Source organism: Macrotis lagotis, chromosome X, assembly GCF_037893015.1.
Source record: "Macrotis lagotis isolate mMagLag1 chromosome X, bilby.v1.9.chrom.fasta, whole genome shotgun sequence".
NCBI lineage: Eukaryota > Metazoa > Chordata > Mammalia > Peramelemorphia > Peramelidae > Macrotis > Macrotis lagotis.
Window position 1 is genome coordinate 418,612,886 of NC_133666.1, and position 15,540 is coordinate 418,628,425.

General features: G+C 36.1%; 1 pseudogene; it reads left to right on the forward strand.

Moving 5' to 3' along the window:
- Positions 1-1,423: 1,423 nt before the first annotated feature.
- Positions 1,424-15,540, forward strand: part of LOC141499204 (rab GDP dissociation inhibitor beta-like) — a 29,387-nt pseudogene continuing 15,270 nt past the window's right edge.

The following is a 15,540-nucleotide window of genomic DNA, read 5'->3' on the forward strand; positions in this document are numbered from 1 at the left end:
GATTGTATATAAGAAATGGAAGGAAGGCTATTTTGTCAGTTCCTCCATCTATAAAATGAAGAGTTTATAGTTTTTGGTTTTTGAGGTCCTTTTTGCTTGTAGATTTATGATCCTATGAAATTAGAGCACATGAAGGGGAGTTATGTATAGTAAGCTTGGACAAATTGCCTGGATCCAGATTATGCTAAGCTTTTCGTGCCAAACTGAGGAGATTGTACCTCATCCTAGAGGCAGGAGGGAGTTCTGAAGAAACTAAATGTAGCATAGGTCCAGGTTTCCCTAAGATCCAGGTATAATTAAAGTTGCAAACAAGTGCCTCACTCTTTGAACTCATCATGTTGATTAGATAATTACTATTTGATCTTCTTATGCTACTCCTTTTAAAGGGATTTTAAAAACATCTATTGGATTAATTTTGGATCACATTTCCTTTACTACTATTCCAAATCTCTTTTTTAAATCTTCATAATAACACCTCTCATAAGTTTCCTTTTACTTTATTCTATATTTTTCTATTAAATTATTTTCTTCCTAAAGTAACTTCTTTTATTGCTCTGCTTCAGTTTCTCCTACTGCTTCACCATTCTGCACAGTGGAATACCTCTCAAGGCAATGGATCAGATTTACCTCTTTGCCTCAATTGGTCTGAGGTCAAAGAGGTAAATCTGTTTAGTTGCTTTGAGAGGTATTCCACTGTGCAGGAAATTAAGAAAGATTGAAGTTAGAGAGGAAAATGGGAATTGGGGGAGAAAGTTGTTGAAGGCGTTGGGACAAGAGGTTTCATCAAGGGCACTAGCACAAGGGTTATTCTTGGCAAGGAGAAGGAAAGGATGAGAAACTGGACAAATTTCTCAATTGAGGGCATGTAATAAACTATAATTTCTCCATTCACATTCATTCGCTATTCACATTATTCCTCATATTTCATTCTTTCAACATTGCCAGTTTCTCATCCTTTCCTTCTTGCCAAGAACAACCCTTTCTACTAGTGCCCTTGATGCAACTTCCTGTCCCAACGCCTTAAACAGCTTTCTCCCCCAATTCCCATTTTCCTTTCTATCTTCAATCTTTCTTAATTTCTTGGTTCCTTACCTGCCACCTATAAGCATATCCAGATCTACCATCCTTAAAAGCCTTGCTCCTCTCATTTTACACCTTTTCCCCCCTGATCCTCCTGCTTACTTTCCCTGTATCTCTTCCTTCTACCTTCCAGTCTGTGGCCACATGTGGGGAGGGTTTTCTTCTTTTTTACAATTTCATTTTATGTCCTCCTTGTGTTCTCAAAACATTGCAGTGCTTCTTTACTCTTTGCAATTCTCTTTGGTTTGGTTTTTCTCCCTTTCTAGCTCTTTCTCCCTTTCTCCCCCCCCCCACTAATTTTTCTTCCTTCTCCCCTCCCCCTTTTTTTCCTCCTGTCCCTGCCATGGATGAGAAGTACAATGTAATTAGTATGGGAACTGACTTTAACAATGAATGGGATTGAGCCAAAGGGAAATTAAGTGAATTGCCACTATCTCAACAACACATCTTTTCTGGCTTCATATCAGTAAATGGAAAGAAGGTCCTATTACAGAGGTGAAATGGTATCTATTATATTATTGATGATTTATACAAAAGTTTTAATATACCAAGCTCCTTATCAGTCTCTAAAGTAAGGGAAAGAGTCTGGATAGAGGACTTAATTTCTAAATTCTCTATGTCTAATGGTCAACTGGTTAAGATGCTACTTTACATAGAAGTCATCAAATATCTGTACTTCAAAGTGAATGAAGGAAACTATCTACTAGGGAAGAGAAATCTGCCAAGTTCCTTTCACTAAGGCATAATCTTGGCATCTAGTGCTAAGGAGTTGTTTGAAAAAAGATAGTTCAGGAAATCGTTAGCACATGCTGCCAACTTTGATGAAAAAGACTCCAGAACTTCTGAGGGTATTGATCCTAGGAAGACTACAAGGTGAGATGGTATACAAGAACCAGGATGTCATAGATTTCTTAATACCCTTGTCCTTTACAACACTGATGACTATTTAAATCAACCATGTTATTAAATCATCAACAGAATTAAACTTTGTGGTGATATGGCAAGATATGGCAAGATCCCAAGGATTTTGAGGTTAAGTGCCATTTATAGGGGTATCCATATGTTGAATTAGTCAGCTGAAGAAATTATTGTAAAAAAAATGGACAAGTTGTTGTTGTAAAGTCTGAAGGAGAAATTGTTAGCTGCAAGCAACTCATTTGGGACCCTAGTCATGTAAAACTCATGGTAAAAGAAGTAGAGCAAGGTGGTCAGAGTTCTGTGTCCTAAATCTTAATTAAAAACATCAAAAATGTCAGCTCATGTCAGATCATTATTCCCAGAACTAGGTTAAATCTAAGTCAGATATTTATATTTGTAAAATTTCTTTTGCACATAATGTGGTAGCACAAGGAAAAGTATGTTGCTACCTATCAAATAGAATTTAATACTATTACAGAAATTGGAGAACCTGGGTGAAAAAATCAGACCAGCCTTACTGTTCTTGAAACCAATTGATAGAAATTTTTTTTTTTTTTTTTTTTTTTTTTTAGGTTTTTGCAAGGCAAATAGGGTTAAGTGGCTTGCCCAAAACCACACAGCCAGGTAATTATTAAGTGTCTGAGGCCAGATTTGAAGTCAGGTATTCCTGACTCCAGGGCCAGTGCTCTATCCACTGTACCACCTAGCTGCCCCTAATTGATAGAAATTTGATAGCATTGATGATCGCTATATTCTCACTGATTTGAGAACAGAAAGTCAGATCTTCATTTTCTGCATTTATGAAGCTTCAACTCACTTGAAGCAACTTGTGATGATATTAAAAATACCCTACTCCAGAAAGTTCACTTTTGGGAAATCTCATCATCCTGGTACTTCAAATCATTATCATTCTTGGTCCCTTGGAAGGTGGAGCCATGAACTACAAATCCTCCTTTTAAGAAAGGGCCCTCAGCTTAGAATATCAAATTTCTAACCTTGCTTTTTAGGACTTTCCCATTTTGTCCCAAAATCTGTTCCCTGGTGCTTTTCTTCCCTCTGCTTTTCAGATTCCTTTTGAATTCTTATCCCATCAGATCATAAGCATCTTGATGGCAGAAATTGTGTTTATTTTTTAATATTTGTATCCCTAGCATTAGCACAGTACCTGGCATATAGTAGCTACTAATCCCAGTCTTTCCCCTCTAGACTTCATATTCCAATAACAGTCAAATTAATATTACTAAATTTTTTTTTAGGTTTTTTTTGCAAGGCAAATGGGGTTAAGTGGCTTGCCCAAGGCCACACAGCTAGGTAATTAGTAAGTGTCTGAGACTGGATTTGAACCTAGGTACTCCTGACTTCAAGGCCGGTGCTTTATCCACTATGCCACCTAGCCGCCCAATATTACCAAAATTTATTGAATAAGAAATGAAACAAAAATATATTTATGGGAAGACTAATAATAATTACTACTATCTAATTAGGAGAAATTTAAATTTCAGCTAATACAGTTGTAGAAAAGCCTAATGATTGGGGCAGCTGAGTGGCATGTGGATAGAGCACTGGCCCTGGTTAGTCAAGTCAGGAAGACCTGAGTTCAAATGTGACCTCAGACACATAATAATAATAATAGCCTAGCTGTGTGACCTTGGTAAGTCACTTAACCCCATTGCCTTAATATATTTAAAAAGCCCTTATTGATCATATATCAAATCAATATCATCCACCCTGCTTTTGTAACTATTTCTATGAGGCTGAAGAGTTCTATGCCCCTAAATTTTCCACCTCTCCTGTTAATATCATGTACTACTATCTTCTGGGATGACTAATATGTAATAGATTTGTTAATATTATGTTCAATTTATCTATTATGTATTTGAGTGTTGTATGTGTTTATGTCTGTTTTCTCAGGGAAACCCCAGTATGAACATATATTCATTGATCAGAAAAAATACAATTTGATACAATAGTTCTATCTTTTAAATATAATCTTTTTATTTGTATGCTTATTGGACTCAAGTGTTGATTATATAAGCTCACATACTATCTGTTTTCTTAACATTAAGGAAATTCTAGACTTCATAGAACTATATATAGCATCCTTAAGTTTTATAACTTTCAAGTTTTGCTCATGTCATATTTTATGATGCTGCCCAAATATCATAGTTGTACCTTTTATTTTCCTGGTATCTTTGATGGGCAAAAATCCATATGCTGTATTAATTTGATAGAGCATCAAAATCTTGATATCTCATTAAATGGCTCCAAATGATTTCTATACTACAAAGTAAAGTCAAGCTGGAAATCCATGAACCAAAAAAACCTTGCATTTGACCATAAGTCTCTTTTGCCTTTTTTAAACTAAACTTTTAGAAAATCATTTTCTACTCACCCACTGCTCACCTCTCAACCTCTTGGAATCTGACTTCCTGACCTATCATTCTACCGAAATTGTTCTCTCTAAGGCTATCAATGGTCTCAGAACTGCTAAATCCAAGGGTTATTTTCAGTTTATTATGTTCTCAGTTTATTATTCATCTTTCTTGTCTGAAGCTTTTGATGATGTCAAACACGTCCTTCTCCTATATCAGGGGTTTTAGTTGAGATGTGTGAACAAAAACCATTTCATTAGCTACATTTCAATATAATTGGTTTCTTTTGTAATCCTATGCGCTTTATTGCATGCATTTAAAATTATTATTCTCATAAATAGTTCCATACCATTCACCAGATTGTCAAAGGGGTAAATGACACAGAAAATTTTAAGAACCCCTGATCCAGATATTCTTTCTTTCTTTGACTTCCATGACCCTGATCCCTCACCACCCTCCTATCTGACTGTTATTTTTCAGTCTCCATTTCTGGGACATCAGTCATCTTTTGCCCATGAAAGCACGAGCATCTCATGAAACAACTGCACTAGACTCTTCTTTCTCTTTGGTTTCTGAGTTCAATTATTAAATCCGTGCCTGATTCCCAATTCTACATAGTCAGCCCTAATCCCTCTTCTAAATTCCAATCCCATATCAACTGGTACATCTCTACTTTAATATACCCTGAATCTTCAAAAGTATAAAATGGAACTAATTGTCTTTACCAAACCTTTCCTTCCTCTGAACTTCCTTTTTTCTATTAAGGGTCATAATTGTAGCCATAGAAATTTACAAGCTTAGATTCATCTTAGACTCTTCTCTCCTTTTATACAAATATTATCAAATTTATCTTATCTAATCAAATCTTATCAAATTTATCCCCTTAACAAATCTTATAATCATATAGCTATACATATAGCTATTGTTACAGTTCATATCTAAACAGCTATATCTTGCTTAAAGAAATGTAATAATTTCCTAATTGATCTCCTTAATCCCAGTCTTTCCCCTCTAGACTTCATACTCCAATAATAGTCAAATTAATATTACCAAAACATAGGTCTGACTATTATTTCTCTGCTTGAGAGTCTAGTTTAGTTTCCAAATGCTTCTATGACAAAAATAAAAATTGATCAATTCAGCATTTAAAACCTTCCATTGGGGCAGCTAGGTGGCACAGTAGATAGAGCACCGGCTCTGGTGTCAGGAGTACCTGAGTTCAAATCTCACCTCAGACACTTAATAATTACCTAGCTGTGTGGCCTTGGGCAAGCCACTTAACCCCACTGCCTTGCAAAAACCCTAACCCCCCCAACCCCCCCCCCCAAAAAAAAACCCTTCCATAATCTGACTCCCACTTCCTATTTTTCTTCTCCTAGTTTTGCCTCTGACTTTTAGACTTTGAAGCCATGTTTCAGTTACCTCAGTACTTGCATCCTCCTCACTCTGCAATATGCTTCCATCATCCAGGTTCTCATTTTCTATTAGTTAGCTCATCTGGGATCTCCATTTTGATAAAGGGCTCAGACTAGTCATCTTTTTTTCCCTTTCTCACTTTGCTTCTGACATTCCAGATTTTGACTATACCATAATGTATGCATATAGTAAATCTGAATAAATTCTAGTTGTTCTGTTGTCTCTCATCTGTCTTCCTTGACTCCATTTATGTTATTCCTCTTCATGTTTCCCAAATTTTAGCCAACTGATATTGCCTCCTTGATATTACCTTTCTCATCTCCAACTCAGGCTGTAGAAGGTACCTGGAATCCACTCTCTTCTATCCCTTAAGATTGACTCCATATAAGCTTCAGCTCAAGGGTTCCCTTTTACTCAACAAGTTTTTTGATTCTCTCAGTTGTTAGTGTTCTTCCCCTTCTCATATTATCTTTTATTTACATAAGCTCTGCCAAAACCAGAATAGCTAATATCCTTTATTATTACCTTCATTATCATCTTAAAAAAAGAGGAATGGGGGCATCTGGGTGGTGCAGTGGATAGAACACTGGCCCTGGAGTCAGGAGGACCTGAGTTCAAATTTGACCACAGACACTTAATAATTGCCTAGCTGTGTGATCTTGGGCAAGTCACTTAACCCCATCACCTTAAATAAAAAAATAAAATAAAAAAGAGGAATCAATGAGGAGAAATTCTATTTTGTATAAGGAGGAACTACTTGTTGGAAATACTTGGAACCCCAGAATTTGTGATAGAGAAAATGTAGATATAATATGATGGAATTTTTGGAAAATAAGATTCAAAGTGTTTGCAGAAAGGATCAATAGTATTCCATTGACTAAAATTCTAGAAAGGAAATCAGCCTATGAGGAATGGGAGATGCTCATGAATAAGATTCTGAAAACAGAGGAAAACATTTCTAATATCTAAGAAAAAGTGTGTGTGTGTGTGTGTGTATGCGACTACACGCGTGCATGCATACTATTAAAACAAAATGAGCTTGAGGTTGTAAGAGAAAAAAAAATTTAGTTTTAGCATCATTTGATAGAAAAAGTAGACTCTCTGCTTGGGTGGAGCATAGAATATTGATGATTGTCAAGAGAGAAGGTAGACTTTCTTCATGATTACTCAGTTTCTGTTTTCTCTGCTCAGCTGAATGACCTTTGTGCTGCAAGTGATGGAACAAAAATACAAGGCCAATTAGTGAGGCAATACATAAGATAAAATAAGGAAATCTTCAGAGAAGACCTAGTTGCCCCTGATGAATTCAAGTTGCCTAACCCAGAGGAAATATGTTCTCATATACAGAAAGAACTATCCCAGGTGATTGTTGAGCCTCTTCTAGTATTTGAAAAATTGTGGAAAAATGAACCAGTGCCATAAACTTGGAGAAGAGAAATATGTAATAACATCAACAAAAGGGAAAAGAACAGTTGACAAACTAAAAGAAAATAAACTTGACTTTGATTAATGGGATAATTCTACGTAGATCACTAAAAAGATGAACAAATTAAAAATCGTTTTAAATTTATTTATGGCAATGGGGTTAAATGACTTGCCCAAGCTCACACAGCTAGGCAATTATTAAGTGTCTTGAGGCCGAATTTGAACTCAGGTCTTCTGGACTCTAGGACCAGTGCTCTATCCACTGAGCCACCTAGCTGCCCCATGATGAACAATTTTTTTTAAATGCTTATTGTGTTTCAGGAATTGTTTTAAAACCTAGGAATACAAAGAAAAAGTTTGAATGGTTTCTGCCCTCAGGGAGCTTACATTTGCATGGGGGAAGCAACGTACATTTACATACATACATACACACATACATACATACATGTATGTAATGTATGTATATGAAATGTAACCTTATAAGGGAAGGCATCAGTAGGAGAGGCAGTGAGTAATTACTAAGATCTAGTTCAGTTTCATCAACAATAGGTTATGTCAGGGGGCTTCTAGGTGGCGCAGTGGATAGAGCACGGCCCTGGAGTCAGGAGTACCTGAGTTCAAATCCGGTCTCAGATACTTAATAATTACCTAGCTGTGTCTCAGATACTTCATAATTACCTAGCTGTGTGGCCTTGGGCAAACAACTTAACCCCATTTGCCTTGCAAAAACCTACAAAAACAAACCTAAAAAAATAGGTTATGTCAGATTGTCCTTCTTTTCTTTTCTGACATAATCACCAAACTTGTGGATGAAGGAATTGCTGGAGATAAGTTTTCCTAAATTTTAGCATATGAATTGATAAAGCATCTTTTTGTGGGGAAGATGAAGAGATGAGAACTATACATACATATATATTTAGAATCCTAGGTTCCCCCCTTCACAATAGGGAGGAGAAATACCAAAGAGAAGAGAAATGGTTAAAAGTATAAAAATAAAAAAAAGTCAACCAAAAGAGAAAATACTGTATTTTCCTATGTTTAAGACTCTCCCATGTATAAGTCACACCTTAATTTTGGGTCCCAAAATTTGAAAAAAGATATATTACATAAAGTTATTTAACTCAAGTTTTATTCATCATGAAATTCAAGGACCTTCTGCTCTTCAGGCATATTTTGGGCAAGTTTGGTGCATGGATGCCTGCTCAGTCCATTCTATTTCATGAACCTGAATTACCAATTGTGTCCTCCTTTGAAATCAGTCACTTCTTTTTCATCAGCAATTCTTGTTTCCTGCTGAACCATCTTTGTGGACACAGGAATTCCAATGACCCTTTGCTCTTAATTCCCTCTCTAATCAGGCCATTTGGCTGACTTGCCTCTCATGGCTTTCTTCTGCCCTGACATTTTCAGTAGGGTTTCTTTTTCCATAGCCAGTCTCAGATTGTTTTCTCAGTTGTAGGACCAAACTTAGGTTCAGCAGTGCGATTTCCATTCACTTTTGCAAACTGGATTACTTAGAACTTGAATTTAACACTGTATGAAAATCTTTTCTAAGCAAAATGTAATATACTGGTAACAAATGCAAAACAATGAGTGCAAAGACAAGTATAAAAATCAGGAAATATAAATAAAAAAATCTACAACCACCATATAAGATGCTCCCAGTTTTTAGACCCCAAATTTTTGGAAAAGGTGTGCATCTTATACATAGGGAAATATGATGAGTAAAACTCAATAATGATATAATTTGTAGAAAAGTGAATCAAGGATCAAGAAAAATGAGAAAAATACCCCTCAAACCATTATATGGTTGATAAATAACATATTTCTAGACATTAAGCAGGAACTAGAAATGCTAAGAGAATCAGAAGACCAAAATAAAAGAAATAACTAAAGAAAGTAAAAAATCAGGTGAGGAAATTTTATGAGAATTGAGACTGAAAACAGAAAAAACAAGAAATAAAAAGAAAATTATACATTCATACATACATATACATACATACATGCATACAAACATATATGTATATATGTAGAAAGAGAAGGAGATGAGAATTTATAAAAGCAACAAATAGAGACAACCCAGGAAGGGAGGTCACATTACTATTATTGCCTGTGGATGGAAGACTTGCCCCAGTCCTTTGACATGTGGGACAGCATTGGGTAGCAGAGGGGGTACCCAAGTATATTTTTGACACATGGGTCCAACTGCCATAATGTAAGTACCCATGAGGAAACTCAACTTTTCTGTTTTTTTTAACATTACATTTATTTATTTATTTTGAATTTTACAATTATTTCCCCTAATCTCGCTCCCCCCCCCCCCCAAGAAGGCAGTCTGTTAGTCTTTACATTGTTTCCATGGTATACATTGATCTAAGTTGAATGTACTGAGAGATAAATCATATCCTTAAGGAAAAAAAATAAAGCATAAGAGAGCAAAATTACATAATAAGATAACTTTTTAAAAAAAATTAACAGTAATAGTCTTTGGTCTTAGTTCAAATTCCATGATTCTTTCTCTGGATACAGATGGTATTCTCTCTCCCATTGAAGATACCCCCAAATTGTGCCTGATTGTTGCACTGATGGAATGAGCAAGTCCATTTAAGGTTGATCATCAGGTGGGGGGGGGGTGTTTTTAGTACAATAGGGTTGGTTTTATATTGTTTTCCCTTTGTTTCACTTTCAGGTTGATAGCTCACTTTTTAAATATGGTAATCAATTCATCAATAAACATTAGTCATAATTCTGAGTTCTATCCCAAATGCAATAGAACTCTTTCAAGTCCCCTAGATACCAAAGAACAATCTCTTAATGTTTTTTTTTTTTAGCATGTGTTACTCTCTCTCTCCTCTGCCCACTCCCCTCCTAGCTTTCAATTCTAGGAAAAGTTGCCTGCCTTCCTCCCACCCACCTGACAAATCCATCATATTGACGTTCACTCCTTGAGACCCTAACCCAGTGTCTCTATTAATATAGTCTCTCTGGCACAAAGTTCAGGAAAAAGTCCAAAAAGATGTGTTTTTACCTTCTTTGAATTGAGGTTTTCCCATTTGGGTCATATCCAAGATCAGCCCCCCTCCCTTTCCCCCAATTCTCATTCTTCTGATTATGGTTCTCCCTATTCTCTCTTCAATTCTATTCTTAAAAGAAAACAAAATAAATAGCAATCCTTTAATCTTTTAATCTTATTCTTATTCATACTTCTTATCCTGTCTTTCTTCTTAATTCCCAGGTTATATATGATGTAATATTGTTCTGTCTTTACAATATCAGCATTTTCAAAAGCTACATAATGTAACATCTGGGAATGAAGAATTTCTTCATATTAGAATAGCTATATTTGAATCTCAATGATATTGTTTCTGAAGATTTGTTATCTGAACTTGTTCAAATATACTCTTCTTTATGCTGGCGTCCAGTTTGTATTTGGGTAGAATCTCATTTTAAGAGGATAACTAGGACATATCTAAACCTTATTATAATGAAAATTTATTATTATAATAATCTATAAAAACAGTAACACTGCTTTTTTTTTAGTTTTCTTATGTCCTGCAAATGTTCATCATATAACATATTTGCAAATAGTAGCAAACTGAAAATCTTATCCTTGTTGATGTCAACTAGATTTAGGTGGGTGATTTTGCCAAAATGAGATAGTTTGCTAATTTAAAGTAGAAGTAATCGAAAGAATTAATACTACTAGGCCCATTTTTTTCTTTTTGCTACAATCGAATTTGAATGTATTATCAGGAAAGCAGCTTTTTGTCTTGAGTTAAAATTGTGTCCATGGATCATTAGTATTGGGGTGATTGGGTGGGGTGGAACTGATAGACATAATTCTAGTTCAGTAAAGTCCTCCTCTTTCCCTCAATGCAGGAATTAGTCTTCTTTAGAGAGGAGTAGACAATATTCTAGATGTATCTAATAATGCCTTTGAGGAGTTACATTTAACTAACCCATGTGGACATGCATTGCCATCAGGGGCAACACATACCTTAAATATGAATGTTAATTTAGTTCTTGGTACTCCAATGTTAAATTACTGTTCAGTGATCCAGTGAATCAATTTACTTTTGGAAAAACTGATAAATCCATATTAAACCTCTTATAAGAAATTAAATTAGGGGAGAAAAAAGGAAGTTCACTGGATCATAGATTTAAAGATGAAAGGGAACTTTGAGATCATTTTGTAGATGATGGAGGCTTAGACAAGATTAATGAACACATATAAGTTGTGAGCATCAAAGCCAAGTATCAAACCTTGGTCTTTTGGCTTGAAAATTTAGCATTCTGTCTATTATAACATGCTGCTTCTTGTAGCTGCATGGAAAAATGAAAATGGATTTTGTTTCCCCAAAGTCCTAAAGATGATAAATAAGAAACATATTTCTTATGGCACTTTTCAAAATTTCTATGGTACAGTGGATAGAGACATGATCTAGGAGTCAGGAAGGTCTTAGTTTAAATCTTACCTCTGACACATACTAGCTTTGCCATCTTGGTCAAAGTACTTAACCTTCAAGGGTAGTAGACTGCTTAGAGTCTAAACTGAGGAGGGGTTATAGTGAGTGGTCAATGGTTAAGATCATTTAGATATTCTTGTTTTGATAACATTTAGCTGATTGAATCAAGTTCTATCACTTTGCAGAACTTTCTGAAAGGAATCTAATCAAAGGAACTTAGCCTGTCTTTCCTCATAGGAAAGCCCAAGTAGAGCAAGGCCTATTGTCCGGATTTCAGCATTTTAATTGTCTTGTCCAACCTTATGTATATATCAGAGACAATTGATGGATAGCCAATTAGCAGGACCTCAAGTTGTAGGGGAGTAAGAGTGGGATGAATTACTGAGGGAAATTGCAAAGCTGTCTTTTGGGTCCTAAATTTTCCATGAAAGCAAAGGCCTATCTTTTCAATATTAACATTTTCATTGCTACATGTCAGTGACATTTAAATGTCAAATGCATCCAAAGAACTAAAGATAGTTATCATACAGAGGAGAGATACACAATGAGTGTGGGAAGGCTGCAACATTTAACCAGTGAGGAATTCTGAAGAAGAATGGGAATAAAGGATGTCATCAAGGAATTGTATGGCAATAAGAGAAGATGGGCTGCTCATGAGGCAAGAATAAGGGAGGGCAAGTATACAGCCAGAGAGTTTCATTAGTATCCCATGATGCCAAGAGAAATCAAGGAAAATCTCTAGAATACTTAGGAGAAACTTTTGGGAAACCATAGGTACTCACTGGAAGTCCTGATCCAATGAGATTAGAGCTTTATTTGAGCAATTGTGCAAGCCACTGAGCTAGGACTGGTTGGATTGGGGTGAGTGGGAAATAGGATACCAAGACAAAATGAAGTATAGTCCTTACATGTTACTGGAGACAGCCACCTTATGATCTCTTAGATGACTTTCATCTTAATAATCTATAAATCTACATCTCTTCTTATCTGAGATTTTCAGTTATGCCTTTTGGATTTTTGCCATGAGCTAATTCTCTGAGTATTCAAGTGACCTTGGATGGATCACTTAGTTTCCTCATCTTAAAAATAATGGGGGGAAGACTTGATTGATTTCTGCAGTCCTTTTCTGCTCTAAAATTCTATAAACCTGTGATTGCTTGTTGGCTTCCCAGCAGTCAACAGACTTTGATAATTGCAGGATGTGGTACCATGATTCAAGGAGAACCCCACCAAAGTTAGCTTGAGAGGGATTATTGACCCCAGTTTTCCGGGTATGCTAAGCATCCTGCAGGTGTTAAACAAAGGACCTATAGCTTTGGAGGTAAAAGAAAATCCTGTTTGTTGGCTAATAGGGTTTGGTAAACAACCAACTTTGTTAAAAGGAAATGAGTTGTGGGGTGGTTGATTGAATCTGAGAGAATGTTTGAAGAGCTCAGTATTTGCTCTGAGGGGCCATTAAATAAGTTTTGTTCCCACACCCTCTGGAGAAAACGATGCTTCATTAAAATGGCAACACGAGGTGTGGTGAAGCCGGTGAAATTGGGATCCCTGAAAAGGCACATTCATGAGATTCCACTTAAAATGTAAAAAGGGTGTAAAGAAAATAAATGGACATTTTCTGGAGGCAGCTGAGCAATTCCAAACACAGGCATCTTTGTCTGCTTCTTTAAGATGTCCACAATGCTTCCTCCTTTTCTTCCTTTTGACTAATCTGTTCTTCTAAGAGGTGTTGAGTTTCTGCCAAGCTTTTTTACTTTGCTCCCTTCAAAAGCAGTCCTCTCCTGAATAAGCAACTATCAGCTGTCTCACCTAATGATCCTCTCGCTCACTCCTGACTAACTGACTGCAGGTCATTCCCTATAATTAGCTCACACACTGCACTGCAAGGAGGTTTCCAGGAGCATCAATCACATGGCTGTGAATGTGAGTTCCGTGTGTGGGAATTGGAGGAGGAGTCAGACAGAGCTATGTAATCTCTTCCTCCCCCCTAACCTTGTCACATCTGTCCCTGAGATGATGTTTTCTTAGCCACTGATTGCCCACCATCTTGTGTTTACAGAACAGGTTATTCTAGGCACCAGATAAATTTTAGTACATACCTCCCAAGGTACTTCTGAATATCTCCCCAATGGTGAAAAATGCCAAATGAATGTTCCTTGTCTCACATTGTGTTTTCACATCGTTCCAACTGTATCTTGGTTCCAATATCTAATTTTGTTTTAAATTAATTATTGTGAAGGAATGAATAGTTCAGAGCTATTCATTCATACATATAGAGCCCTATGTAAGGTACATGAAGAGGTTTAGGAGGAGAAGTTTTAGGGTTCCATTCTTATCATCATTGACATTACCTGCCTTTGCAGTTCTGCCTAAATTATTGATTTTTTTGGTCTCATTTTCTTTAACTGTAAAATGAGAGAGGAAAACTGACATTTTTTTAAAAAAAATTTTGAACAGTCTTTCTGTCTGTCTTGAAAGAGGAGGCCTACTACTTTATGAAAGACCTTGGGAGCTGTATTTGAGTTGGAGAATAGAGGAAGCTAAATAGGAGATCAAGACTAGAGGGACGTTTGGGAGGTTTTGAAGATTTCTCTAGAGAGGAAGGTGGAGGGGCTTCTCCCACTCATGGAGCAGCAGAGTAACCATGGCAGCAGCAGAGACATCAGAAGTTCTCAAATCTCAAACATAGTCAAAAACTAAATGGATTAGATGCAAGGCACTCAATCAGGTGACTAGCATTGAAAAACCAAACATACTAGACACAGAAGAACTGGTAATCTTTATCTCCATCTCCTCCCCTATTTCAGATGGGTATCCTGGAACATATTTCTAAAATCAAAAGACTACATCTTATTGATTTATTCTCATTCTCATAAGCATTTGTAGTTGACTCAGTTTATATTTTATATTTTTATTTTTACCAGGCAATGGAGTTAAGTGACTTGCTCAAGATTACACAGCAAGGTAATTATTAAGTGTCTGAGGTTGGATTTGAACTCAGATCCTCCTGACTCCAGGGCCAATTCTCTATTCCCTGTGCCACCTAGCTGCCCCTTCAGTTTATATTTTATTAAATTCTTTTTTATAATACAAGAGGATCCTGAACAACTCTGGTTACCTACAGAGGAGAGGGATCTTACTTAGGGCAAGGTTGGGATCCCAGACCAGTTTTAGAGAGGTTTTTGCTCTTTAATCCAGATCATCATCACAAACTATTCATATACTTCTTAACTATAATTCAAATGACAGAATTTATGTGAATTTGAGATTTAAAAATCTAAAAATCTACCTTACCAGATCACCAGCTGAGATAAAAATCCTTAGTGATACATAGAGAAAAAATTGAAACTATCAAGTTTTCTTTCAGCCATTACTAATAACATTGATTAAAAAAAATATAGTATTAAGGTTCCTTGGCTTCTTCCTCCTGGGGTTTGCTTCCTGAATTACTTACTGACAAGGTACCTTCTAAGTGAACCCCTCCTTCCACTGGTAATTTATTAGTGTTGTCTTTAAGAGCAGACTGGAAACTTAGTGAATTCAATATCTGTCACCTATCACTTTGCATTCAGATTTTCTAGTTACAGACCCAGCTTTTAGTCTGAGTTCCCCTAGTTCTTCTGTTTGCCATCTGAAGCAGTTTGTATAAATTCTCTGATCTTTAGGTTCTTATCTGTACTGTAAAGTGCTATAAAATGTAAGCAATATTAGTATTATTGCTATTGGTCATAATAATAAATTCCAACTTTTGTTTTTCTGAATCAGATTTGCTTATTTTGATGTCTACTAGTTCTTGATCCCTGTCTCTCTTATTCTGACTCTTAAGGATTGATTCCTAACTGCCATTTCCCATGGGGGATGAA